At 47.1% G+C, this 12,313-nt stretch overlaps 1 protein-coding gene, 1 long non-coding RNA gene and 1 other non-coding gene across 9 annotated transcripts in view; 2 read left to right on the top strand and 1 right to left on the bottom strand.

The window, feature by feature from the left end:
• The window catches only part of LOC127041333 (zinc finger protein 3-like), a 72,022-nt gene that overhangs the window by 28,676 nt on the left and 31,033 nt on the right, over positions 1–12,313 (top strand). The window lies entirely within an intron of this gene.
• Positions 1–12,313, bottom strand: part of LOC127041349 (uncharacterized) — a 51,266-nt gene that overhangs the window by 8,068 nt on the left and 30,885 nt on the right. The gene's annotated exons all lie outside the window — the stretch shown is intronic.
• Positions 6,801–6,882, top strand: TRNAS-AGA (transfer RNA serine (anticodon AGA)). Its single transcript has one exon. It is a non-coding gene; the product is annotated as a tRNA-Ser (tRNA).

Here is a 12,313-nt window from a genome sequence, read left to right as displayed (position 1 = left end):
TATTGCCTTCCATCTTGCAGACACACCCTAGCATCATGTTGATGTTTGTTGCAGTCTGCGTTCTTCCAGGCTGCAGATATAGCTAAGTGATAAGCATCCCGCAGCTTTTCTCGTAGTCGGGATACATATTGCTGATGAGTTTCATCGCTATCGCCATCCTCTGATACACCAAAGCACAGGTCTATAGGTAATCTTGCTTCTCGCCCAACATAAAGAGATATGAGGTGACTCCTGTAGCATCGTTCTTTGTGGCATTGTAGGCGTGCACCAGAAATGCGACATGTTGTCTCCCGGTTGCCTTCTGCTCTGGCCACAAAGTCCCTAACATATCTAATAGGGTTTGGTTGAACCTTTCGGGTTGAGGTTCACCTTGTGGGTGATAAGGCATTGTCCTCAACTTTTTAATTCCTGCTGTCCTTAGCACCTTCTAGTGCATAATATGAGGTGTCCTATCACATTTACTCAGAGCAGATTATGACATAATAGACTAGCTGAAATAGTCTATTATATTTGTATTTTTTTATTTTGAAATTATTAAGAGCATCAACTACTTAGCTCAGACTGAAGCATCTTAGCTAATGTTTGTGATCTAAGTGTCTCCTCTTTGTGTGCGACGAGACAATTTAACACACTCTGACAAACAGGAGATGCTTTTTTTTTTGCAACAAAATATTTTTTGCAAAGAACTTTCATCCCACTTGTTTTGATTTCGAGAAACAAACTGGTTTAGTCTGAAGGGGATTTTCTGACAGAAATGGTTCCAATGAAGTTTCCCCACCATCTCGATTCCTGGGCTCTATCCCTGCCTCTGGGGGGGGTTGCTGTTTGTTAGAACAGGAGTCAGGACTGGTGGCTTCTCTTTCTGGCTCTGCCACCGCCATTGCTGTGTAGGCCCTTGGGTAGGTCACTTCCCTTCTCTGGACCTCAGGCTCCTCCCATCTGTCCAATGGGAACAGGGACAATTCTCAAACTCTGGGCAGTCATGAGCTTCAGTGAGATAAGGGGCGTTAAAACCCTCTGTGAAGGAGAAAGGGGAGTTTGACGGTGTTTAGCACCAAGGAATTCTAAAGTTGCTAAAATGTCTAGTCTGTGGAAACAAGAAACGGTCGGGACCAAACTTTTTAACCACTGCCTTTTTTAAGTCCATTCAGGGATGTGAGTCCCTGTCTCTTAGGTACCTGAGGTTCTTTGCCAGCAGGACAGAAGAGGTTCCTGCCTCTGTTTTTGTGGCCTAAACAAAACCAGGTGTTGTGCCCCAGGTCTCCTCTGAGATACCTGAAAAAGAACATCTTCCCATTCATGAACAGGACAGGACCTATCTTTGAAAGGGGAACAAAGAGACCCCTGGAGACTTACAGACTAGCTAGCCTTACTTCCATTAGCTTGAGAGATACTGGAATACATTCTTAAACAATCAGTTTGTCAGTAGCACCTACAGGATACTTTGGTTCTTAGGATTAGTGAGCGTGGATTTGTCAAGAACAAATCATTCCAAACCAATCCTCTTTCCTTCTTTGGCAGGGCTCCAGGCCTAGTGGAGGTTGGTAAACAGTAGATGGGATCTAGCTCGGTGTTTATAAGGCTTTTGACAGAGTCCCGTAGGACATTTCTCACAAGTAAACGAGGGAAATGCGGTCTAGATGCAATCAGTGTGATGTGGGTGCAGAGCTGTTGAAAAGCCCAGATTCCAAGAGCCCTTCTCCATGTCTGGCTGTCCAACGGAGAGGGTGTACCTAGTGGGTCCGACAGGGATCAGTCTGGGGTCTGGTACTATTCAATATTTTCATTACTGATTTGGAAAATGGAGTGGAGAGCATGCTTCTAAAATTTGCAAATGACACCAAGCACTTTGGATCACAGGACTGGAATTCAAAATGCCTTTAACAAATTGGAGAATTGGTCTTCTTGAGCCAAACTCCATAGCTGGGCCCCTCTCTCTAGACTGGGATGAAGTGAAACCCCAGAGCCAAACACTCCTCTTCCTGGACAGTGCGCTCGCCCTTGAATGGTCAGATGTTGCTTAGCACTGTCAGAGCAGCTTTGGCTGGGGGATTCTCCCAAATTTCCAATAGCGAGAAAGTATGAAATCCCCATCAATGAAACTCAGGAGTCTTGACTCCCAGTCCCCTGCTCCATTAACTCCAGCAGAGCACACTCCCTCTCAAAGGCAGGGGGAGCAGCCATGAGGGCCTGCTTGTAATTGCCAGCTGTGAGAGGGAGTGTGCAGCAGTGGTTAGCAAAGGGTCCTGGAAGGAAGGACTGCTGGGTCCCATCCATCCTTCTGACACTTGGTGTGACCCTGAGCCAGTAGCTTCCCCTCCCCAGGCCTGTTTCTCATCAGTAGGGTTGGGGTCGCAGTTCCAACAGCCCAGGGGGGTTGGGAGGCTCCATGAAGGTGTGTAAAGTGCTGGGATTTCAGGATCCCAGAGGCGCTGTCACCCCCACGCTAGGGTGATGTTCTGCACCCCCTGCTGCTGGCCAAGTTTCTCCTTTCCCTGGCAAAAAGACAGACTCTTGTTTTCCCAAACAGCCGATCACCCAGTGTCATCACCCTGCCTAGGGAGTAGCTCAAACCTCCAAAGTGCCTGGGCAGGGGCAGGACATTAGCACAGCAAGGGAGGGGTGTGGCAGTGACATCACAAAGGCCTTTTGCAGGACCTCAGACTATTGGTCAAAGGTGGTGGGGAGGTGATGACCTCACAGAAAGATGCTGACATCAGCCAGGCAGGACAGGGGCGAGGAGCCAAGGAAACCTCAGAGACCCCTGTGGCTTTGCTTCAGCAAGTCTCCTTCTCCAGGTCTCTCTTTGAGGACTGAGAGAGTATTTGGGTTCACGTATGTGAGCACCAGGAGGAACCTCTTTTGAGTTTTCTCCTTCCCTTTTCCTGATTTTACTAGAAAACAGCCGTCCCTGTTTAGAAGGTAAGAGCCTCCTCGAGGGAAGGGATGTCCTGGGCGTGTCACAGTTCGGATGCCAGTGGCCCCCCACACTGTAACGAAGTTCCCGCCACCCTGCTCTGTGTTCGCGGTGCGGGAGAGAGCAGCATCCACGGCAGTGATTTGCTCCTGGCTGCCAGAGCAGAGCAGCAGGCTCAGCTGTCAGAACTTCCCAGAGCAATGAAAGGGGAGGGGCCCATGGCTCTGTAGCAGGAATGCAGGGCAGGCGAGTTCACGGCGGGCATTGTGGGATACTGGAGGAGGCCAGTTATGGTGATATAATGAACAGCAGCGTCTACTCTGTCACTTTAAGTTTGCTGCAAAAGCTCTAGACCTCTCATCGAAGTTGTTTTATTCTGTCAGCAAAACAGGGCAGTTTTGTCGCCAGACGTGGCATTGCAGTTTGTACACCAGCCACAACCTGCCGACCGAGGTAGCCTTATCTGTTTTTTACACACTTGAGCAATATAATTCTGCTGAAACAACTTTGTAGTGCAGACCTGGCCAAAGATTCACTCACACACAACTTGTAAGGAAAACGTCACCTGCTCCTCTGCTTTGCAGAATCCAAATACAAGCAAAGCTTGTCAGGCCCCAGTGGTGATGGCAGGGAGTCAGGTGTGGGCAGACACGGGGTTTTAGCCACCCATGGGTTAGCTGGCTAAAGCATCTGTTTTTGTAAACAGGAGATCCTGGGTTCAACTCCTGTGTTGCCTTGCTTGACTGGTTGTTGGGGCACCTGTTTTTGGCTACTGTCAGAAGAGAGGATTCAGAGCTAGATGGGCCTTTGGTCTAGCCCAGTGTGGTTTTTCTTATGGTTTAAATAACACTCACAGGCACTGATAATAGAGTTACTGAAAGTTTGGGAATTAGGAGCGGGTAGGTCAGTGGCCCAGTCCCCACACAGATGACACTCTCCCTCTGGGACAGGGGCAGATCTGAGCTCTCACCCAAATGCTCATTGTGGCTGCCAGAATCTGTGAGCAGATTGTTTAGTTTACGCCAAAGGTTGAGTCCTGCTTTGTGCATCGTGTATGAGAATGAAAATCCTAAATTGTCTTTTGAAATAACGAATGCAGCAGGACGTGTTATTGTCCCTACCCCAAAGCAGACAGACCAATGGAGAAATGCCATTGAGTCCAAGGTAATACCCCACTGCCATTTTACCTTTTTTGCTTGTAAACTCCTTCGATCTGCCCAGCCCAGGCTGTCCTCTGCCTCAGCTGCTGCTCCCAGCCTGCTTTAGAGTCAAGCATGGAGGGCCCCAGAGGAACAGGCTGGGACAGGGCAGGAGCCTGGTTGGGCTGGGAAGATGCTGGGAGTTCTGGTTCCCTGAGAACTGGCCTGGCTCCCTTCTCAACAGCGAACAAATCAATTCCACGTCCCCTCCCCAGAAAAATCAGCCTAGAGCCAAGAGCAGCAGGGGACGATTCCCTCTAGTTCCCACCGAGGCAGGAGAGAACCCAGGGTGTTTCTAGCAGAGCTTATGGAACTGACGTGGGGAAACCAGCCTTTAATAACAGGCAGTTCCAGTTTAAGCTAAGTGTTTTTAACAATTTCTACAACATTAAAAAACCCTCCACCGTAGTGTCACCATCCATAAAATTGCTTCAGCCTTATAGGTTCCTAAGTGCACAACTAAACATCTCTTCAAATCCAAGGGAGTGGAGATCAGTCAATGTTCAGAGTCATCCCACATAAAAGAACCATGTTGTGGTACATACTGGCCCCATCATGTGGTCGTCGCCTTTCCCTCCTCTCTGTTAAAAGTTTTAGTATTTTGCACAGAAACTTTCTTCCCTCAGGAGAGACCTGGGAACCAGGGCTGCCAGCCAGACAAACACCTTTAAGAGGAGGCGTCATCTGTCAAAAAATGATTTCCCTCCTTCAGTTCAGTGACACCCTGAAATGTTACTTATCCTGGCAGAGCCGGAGGATTGAAAGCAGCTACATCAAACCCCTGTGTAGCTAACAGGACTGAACACAAACACTCCCTTGTATCTGAAGAGATGTTTAGTTTTACCCTTGGTAAACTACAAGGCTAAAGGAAAAGGTGATGGTGGTGTCAGATATAAAGAGTGAAACACAAAACAATCATCATAGTTATGTCCATAGTGACTGTAAAATCTTTCTATATTCTTCTTATTATCATCAGTGTATTATTTTCTCTGTCATCTAGACATTGACTAGACTTGACCAGAGAATTTGGATCTTGATAAAATAATCACTACCCCTGGTTAAGGCAATGGACTTGACACCCACTCGGGCATGATTAGCTGCCAAAATCTTAACAACAGGTTCCCTATAATAAGTTCTGATTTAAGGGGGGGAGTGAGGAGGGGCTGGGGGAGGGAGACATACCCATGGGGTTGGGATCCCTGTAGGGCTTGGGGCAAATTACCCCACTTGCCCCCTGGCAACCCTAGATCTTGCAGCCCCCCAGCCCCCTCCTCCCTTACCTTGCCAGCAGCTCAAAGCAGCAGACAAATCAGGAGCTCAGCTGAGCTTCCCAACTGCTGGCCATGCTTCAGCTCTGCGGGGTGGTGGGGGGAGACTCCTGGGGGGAGACATCCTCATGGGGCCAAGGCCCAGGGCAAATTGCCCCACTTGCCCAACCCTCCGCCCCCCCAGCCCTGGACTTGCAGCCTCCTTACCTTGCTGGCAGCCCAGAGCTCAGCTGAGCTGCCCAGCTGCTGGCCATGCTGCAGCTCTTCAGGATGGGGGAAGCAGGGGAGGCCCGGGAGAGACATCCTCGTGGGGCCAGGGCCCTCAGGGCCTGGGCCAATTGCCCCGCTTGCCCCCTCCCCTCCCCTCTGACCAGCCGTGGAGCTTGCAGGAGGACCCCACACCAACCTTGCCGGCCTCTCAAAAAGCGGCAGCAGGACGACTCTCGAGCTCAGCTGAACTGCCCAGTTGGTGCCGGCAGCTGGCCACACTGCAGCTGGGGGAAGCCAGGGAAGGGCCGGGAAGCCTCAGCCTCCCCAGCTGGATCCTGGGAGCAACAGGATGGTCCGGCCCTGGACTGGAGTTCTTTGTCCACCTCCTGGCCCTTTAACAACCGGTTCTCCACGGAGGTCTAATTTTAGCAACTGGTTTTTGGAACCTGTGAGAACCGGCTCCAGCTCACCACTGCACTCGGGTGTCTCCATGCAGGTTCAGTACTAACAACAGTGGCACCTTACAGCCATAGCTTTTAATCAGGGCAATACATTGATACAAATTCCTGTTAAATCATTTCTCAGCCAGATCCATCGCCACATTCCTTAGGTACTGGGCCACCATGTGGGCGTTTCATTTCCCGACTCAAATTCACAGAGACACAATTTCCTTTGCACAGATCTGTGAACAGCAAAACCTCCTGTGTCTCTTGTCTGAGCCAGGGCATTCGATTCCAGTGAACCCTTCTCTCCTGCAATGGCAATGGTCAGACAGAGGGACGTGGTCACCTGCATCCCTGCCAGGGAGATATTGGCTCGGCTCTTTCTTTCTGCTGCTGTTGTTAGTCCAGAAACATCAGGGATGGAATGCAAGGCTGAGCTCACACACCAATCCCCTGAAACATTTCAGTGCCCCAGAGAAATCCTGCCCCCAGCTATTGGAATGATATGGTAGAGATTCGAATAGGAAAGTGACTGTCTGAATTGTCAGTGTGGGAATGAACAACAATCTATAGCAATGTCGTTAGCCACAAACACACTAATCATGCTCCAGCTGGAAGGGAAATGGGCAGGAACTCTTGCTGTTCACCATGGACACACTTACACTAATGCACAGCCGTGAGTGTGCTGGGGAGCTGGTCTGAGCCATTTGAAGTGACAATTCTGTGAGAACAGAAACATGTGTAGGGAAACACTATCCCTCAAGTAGTTGTGGCCGAGTGTTTAAAGCGATGGACTAGAAATCCATAGGGGTTTCCCCACGCAGGTTCAAACCCTGCTAACTACGGAAGCATTAGTGTATTGTCATTGCTATTGTCTTAGTGCCTGAACATCCATAGAGCCAGCTCTGGTCTCACTCTAAGGCTGTCTTCACTTAAAATACTGCTGTAGCATTGTGGAGTAAACAGCTGCTACAGTGAGGGAGGGGTTTTCCATCCCTGTAATAGCTACACTGACAGAACAATCATTCTTTCATTTAGCACTATCTAACCATGGCTTAGGTCAGCTTATTTATACTGGCTCTGGGTTTTTTATACACTGAAAAACGTACTAGTTAGAGGGTGTGACAAACTGGGAATGTTCCTAATGTTTTTTCGGAATACTGTGTTAGACTCATAGCTCATAAACTCTAGGACTGGAAGTGACCTCAAGAGGTCATCGAGTCCAGTCCCCTGCCCTCATGGCAGGACCAAATACTGTATAGACATCCCTAATAGACATTTTATCTAACCTACTCTTAAATATCTCCAGAGATGGAGATACCACAACTTCCCTAGCCATCTATTCCAGTGTTTAACTACCCTGACAGTTAGGACTTTTCCTAATGTCCAACTAAATCTCCCTTGCTGCAGTTTTAGCCCATTGCTTCTTGTTCTATCATTGGAGGCTAAGGTGAACAAGTTTTCTCCCTCCTCCTGATGACAACCCTTTTAGATACCTGAAAACTGCTATCATGTCCCTCTCAGTCTTCTCTTTTTCAAACTAAACAAACCCAATTCCTTTAGCACTTCCTTCATAGTCATGTTCTCAAGACCTTAATCATTCTTGTTGCTCTTCTCTGGACCCTCTCCAATTTCTCCACATCTTTCTTGAAATGCAGTGCCCAGAACTGGACACAATACTCCAGTTTGAGGCCTAACCAGCGCAGAGTAAAGCGGAAGAATGACTTCTCGTGTCTTGTTTACAACACACCTGTTAATGCCTCTCAGAATCATGTTTGATTTTTTGCAACAGTATCACACTGTTGACTCATATTAAGCCTGTGGTCTACTATGACCCCTAGATCTCTTTCTGCATACTCCTTCCTAGACAGTCCTCTTCCCATTCTGTATGTGTGAAACTGATTGTTTCCTTCCTAAGTGGAGCACTTTTGCATTTATCTTTATTGAACTTCATCCTTTTACCTCAGACCATTTCTCCAATTTGTCCAGATCATTTTGAATTTTGACCCTGTCCTCCAAAGCATGCAATCCCTCCCAGTTTGTATTGTCCGCAAACTTAATAAGCGTACTTTCTATGCCAAACATCTAAATCATTGATGAAGATATTGAACAGAACCGGTCCCAAAACAGACCCCTGCGGAACCCCACTTGTAATACATTTCCAGCAGGATTGGGAGCCATTAACACTACTCTGAGTACGGTTATCCAGCCATTATGCACCCACCTTATAGTAGCCCCATCTAAATTGTACTTTCCTAGTTTATCTATAAGAATATCATGCGAGACCGTATCAAATGCTTACTAAAGTCTAGGTATAGCACATCCCCGCTTCTCCCTATCCACAAGGCTCGTTATCCTATCAAAGAACGCTATCAGATTAGTTTGACATGATTTTTTCTTTACAATCCATGCTGGCTATTCCCTATCACCTTACCACCTTCCAAGTGTTTGCAGATGATTTCTTTGATTACCTGCTCCATATCTTCCCTGGCACAGAAGTTAAACTAACTGGTCTGTAGTTTCCTGGGTTGTTTTTTATTTCCCTTTTTATTAGATGGGCACTATATTTGCCCCCTTCCAGTCTTCTGAATCTCCCCCGTCTCCCATGATTTCCCAACATAATACTAGAGGCTCAGATACTCCTCTATTAACTCCTTGAGTATTCTAGATGCATTTCATCAGGCCCTGTGACTTGCAGGCATCTAACTTTTCTAAGTGATTTTTTACTTGCTCTTCCTTATTTTCTCTTCTAAACCTACCCTCTTCCCGTAAGCATTCACTATACTAGACATTCTTCAGACTCTCAGTGAAGACTGAAACAAAGAAGTCATTAAGCATCTCTGCCATTTCCAAGTCTCCCTTACTGTTTCCCCCTCCTCATGAGCAGTGGGACTACCCTGTCCTTAGTCTTCCTCTTGCTTCTAATGTATTAATAAAATGTCTTCTTGTTTCCCTTTATTCCCATAGCTAGTTTGAGTTCATTTTGTGCCTTTGCTTTTCTAATCTTGCCTCTGCATTCCTGTGTTATTTGCCTATATTCATCCTTCGTGATCTGACCTAGTTTCCATTTTTTATATGACACCTTTTTATTTTGTAGGTCAAGCAAGATCTCAGGGTAAGCCAGGTGGTCTTTTGCCACATTTTCTATCTTTCCTAACCATCGGAATAACTTGCTTTTGGGCCCTTAATAGTGTCCCTTTGAAAAACTGCCAACTTTCCTCAGTTGTTTTTCCCCTCAGTCTTAATTCCCATGGGACCTTACCTATCAGCTCTCTGAGCTTACCAAAATCTGCCTTCCTGAAATCCATTGTCTCTATTCTGCTGTACTCCCTTCTACCTTTCCTTAGAATTCAAATTCTATGATTTCATGATCACTTTCACCCAGCTTCCTTCTACTTTCAATCTCAACAAGTTCCTCCCTATTTGTTAAATCAAGTCTAGAACAGCTTCCCCCAGTAGCTTTTTCAACTTTCTGAAATAAAAAGTTGTCTGCAATGCAGTCCAGGAACTTATTGGATAGTCTGTGCCCCGCAGTGTTATTTTCCCAACATATATCTGATAGTTGAAGTCCCCCATCACCACCAAATCTTGGGCTTTGGATGATTTTTGTTAGTTGTTTGAAAAAAGCCTCATCCACCTCTTCCACCTGATTAGGTGGCCTGTAGTAGACTCCCAGCACGACATCACCTGCGTTTTTACCCCTTTTAGCCTAACCGGAGACTCTCACATTCCATCTTCTATGTCCATCTCACCTCAGTCCAAGTGTGTACATTTTTAATATATAAGGCAACCCTCCTCCCTTTTTCCCCTGTCTATCCTTCCTGAGCAAACTATACCCTCCACACCACATTCCAGTCATGTGTATATCCCACAAGTTTCAGTAATGCCAACAATGTCATAGTTGTATTTATTTATTAGCACTTCCAGTTCTTCTTGCTTATTACCCATACTTCTTGCATTGTGTATATAGGCATCTAAGATACTGGTTTGATCTTGCCTCCCAGCTTTGCCCTGACCCTCCTTTCTCTCTGCCATTATAGCCCATGCTCCCTCCTGTTTTCTGACCCATCTCCCAGGTCTTGTTCCCCACTTACCTGTGGGGTTTGCTCACCTGTCCCCGTCGAACCTAGTTTAAAGACCTCCTTACCAGGTTAGCCAGTCTGTGCGCAAATAAGGCCTTTCCCTTCCTCGAAAGGTGAAGGCCATCTCCGCCTAGCAGTCCTTCCTCAAATAGAAATCCCGTGGTCAAGGAAGCCAAAACCCTCCTGGTGACACCATCTTCGCAGCCAGGCATTCACCTCCACGTGCATCTGTCCTCTGCCCGGGCCCCTACCTTCGACAGGAGAATCGAAGAGAATACCACCTGCGCTCCAAACTCCTTCACCCGTACTCCCAGAGCCCTGTAGTCACTCTTGATCTGCTCAGTTCACACCTCACAGTATCATTTGTGCCCACATGGATGAGTAGCATGGGTAGTAGTCCTTAATGAGCCATCAAGCAGGCTAGGCAGAACTGACACCAACTTTCTGGCTTGGGTGTTCCCGGGAAGCATAGCACAAGTTTGAAATATGGGCAGCACAGAGCAATATTCATAAAGTCAACAACAAAAATGATACACATCTAGAGATAGCATCATTATAATCAGCCAATCAGAACCTCTCCATACACCCCTTACACAACAACCTTTCTACATATTGGGTGCAAATATATAAGTGGTTGCCAGTGATCTATAGTTACAGAATATGTCAAAACATCACAGGAGGTGACACAGCATCAGTGAGACTGATACTGAATATTGCCTCCAGTTTTTGGTGTCCCTCATTTGAAAAAGATGTTGTGAAATTGGAGTTGGGGCAGCAAAGAGCCACCAAATATTCTGAGGTCTGGAGAAAAAATGCCTTCTAGTGAGCTACTGAAAGAGCTCAACCTGTTTAGCTTCAAAAGAAGATTGAAAGGTGACGTTCCTAAATGGAGCAAAAAGATTCGCTATTAAAGGCTCTTGAATCTAGCAGAGAAAAGCATAACAAGACCCAATGGCTGGAAGGTGAAAAGGAAACAAATTCATATTACACTTAGGGCACAAATAGTCACAGCGAGGATGATTCACCACAGGAACAAGCTACCAAGGAAGTGGTGGATTCACCATCTCATGATGTCATTCAATGAATCCTAGATGCCTTTCTGGAATGTGTTTGCCCCAAAAGTAGCTATTGTGTCATACAGAGGCCTGTGATATGCAGGGGGTCAGATTAGATGCTCTAATCATCTCTTCTGGCCATAAAGTTGACTAATTCTGAAAAACGGAGTGTAGCATTGGCAGCAGCATCTGATGTTTTCCTGTCTAGCCGCTTGCTTCCTAGAACTGAATGCTCCTTGAGTGGGGTGACCACAGGGAATAGCTCAAACCTCCAAAGTGTCTGGCCAGAGGCAGGACATTGGCACAGCAAAGGAGGGGTGTGACAGTGACATCACAAAGGCCTTTTGCAGGACCTCAGACTATTGGTCAAAGGTGGTGGGGAGGTGGTGACCTCACAGAGAGATGCTGACATCAGTCGGCAGGACAGGGGCGAAGGGCCAGGGGAAACCTCAGAGACCCCTGTGGCTTTGATTCATCAATTCTCCTTTTCCAGGTCTCTCTTTGAGGACTGAGAAAGTATTTGGGTTCAGGTACGTGAGCACCAGGAGGAACTTCTTTTGAGTTTTCTCCTTCCCTTTTCCTGATTTTACTAGAAACAGCCATCTCTGTTTAGAAGGTAAGAGCCTCCTCGAGGTTTGAAACCTGTTCAGTCTGATCCATCTGTGACAGTTGAATTCTAGGCATGGAAAGCACGAGCTTAAGGTGGCAGAATTTTTTCTGTACCTGGGATTTTGTCCCTTAGAATCACTGGGAACATTACGGTTTGTCCTTTTTGTTTCACCTTTTCCTCCATCCATCCCTCCCTCTTTTCTCTTCTTCTCTTGCTTCTGGTGTCCCCTCTGGTGTGTGTGTGGGTTGCGGGGGAGGCTCGGCAGCTCCCAATATGGGAGGTCCACCCAAAAATTTGGGCTGAAATAGTGCTCGGGCAGTGATCCCCACTAGTGACCTGGCCATCCTTTGGCCTCTGGTGAGAACGCTCAGCCTCTCTCCTCAGTCTCTACCCTGATTGGCTGAGCTGGGGGGTTATTGACAGGGAGAACTCAGGCCTTGTTGTTCTCTTTGAAGCCAAGTAAATAAGTCAGAATCACTTATATGTTGATGAATTTTGCTGCTTCTCCATTAATGGTCTCTGAGCAGTT

The sequence above is a fragment of the Gopherus flavomarginatus genome, assembly GCF_025201925.1.
Source record: "Gopherus flavomarginatus isolate rGopFla2 chromosome 13 unlocalized genomic scaffold, rGopFla2.mat.asm SUPER_13_unloc_2, whole genome shotgun sequence".
Taxonomy (NCBI): Eukaryota; Metazoa; Chordata; order Testudines; family Testudinidae; genus Gopherus; species Gopherus flavomarginatus.
The sequence above is the reverse complement of the archived record's forward strand: the minus strand, read 5'-3'. Positions and strand labels throughout refer to the sequence as shown.